Source organism: Anoplophora glabripennis, unplaced genomic scaffold (genome assembly GCF_000390285.2).
Source record: "Anoplophora glabripennis isolate ALB-LARVAE unplaced genomic scaffold, Agla_2.0 scaffold60, whole genome shotgun sequence".
In the NCBI taxonomy this organism is placed as follows: Eukaryota; Metazoa; Arthropoda; class Insecta; order Coleoptera; family Cerambycidae; genus Anoplophora; species Anoplophora glabripennis.
This window is the reverse complement of record NW_019416238.1, coordinates 1,430,737-1,431,720: the sequence shown is the minus strand read 5'-3', so window position 1 is coordinate 1,431,720 and position 984 is coordinate 1,430,737.

The window sequence follows — 984 nt, the reverse complement described above, 5'->3', positions numbered from 1 at the left end:
AGGAAATTTATCCTTTTTTGTAATTTTATTAAGGCCACGAAAATCGACACACATGCGATGCCCGCCATCTTTTTTTGGAATTAAAATAATGGGGCTCGCATATGGTGAACGCGACGGACGTATTATATTATTGTCGATTAACTCCGCAATTGTTTCATTAACTTTTTCTCTTTCAGGTAACGACAAACGATACGGCCTATATACTATAGGTTTGTCGGTAGTACATTCTATTGCCATAGTTATTGTATTTGTTTTGCCTAACTCGCTAGTTTTAAAACAAAATCGATCCCGATATTCCACAAGCATTTGCTTGAGTTTATTTATTTCTGCCTCTATTAGTTCACCACACTTTATATCTGATATCCACATGGTGTTTATGTGTTCGCTGACCTTTACACAATTTACAGAGTACTTTTGACCCATATTTGTTGGTATATCGGCAGTATCAGGTAATGTAAAGATTACCAAATTATTACGACTGTTTATAACGACAATAGACGGATGATCAATAAAATTTTGACCGATTAACAAATCATACACTAACTCGTCATCATTCAATATAATTATTTCCGTGTATAATCGTACACCCTCAATTTCAATAGTAGCGAAACTTTTCCATCGAGCTATGACTCGAGACCCATTAAATCCGCGGAGTTGTATACATTCATTCAATCGTTGTTGATTTAAATTCAGATTTATGGCTACGCTTCGTTTCATTAACGTTAAGCCACTGCCCATATCTATCATACAACTAATAGACTGTTTATTTATCTTTGCCTTTTTACAGTACTTATTTGCGACCTGTTCACCAACATAATTAATATCTTTGATTTTACCGCTTTTATTCAAGTTCCGTTGTTTGATTCTACAATCGTCTACTGAATGTCCGAACTTATTGCAAAAAGTACATTTCAGATTATTAAATTTAGGACATTCTACACGCCTGTGACCTTTTTCCTTACAATAATAACATATCAGGTCTTT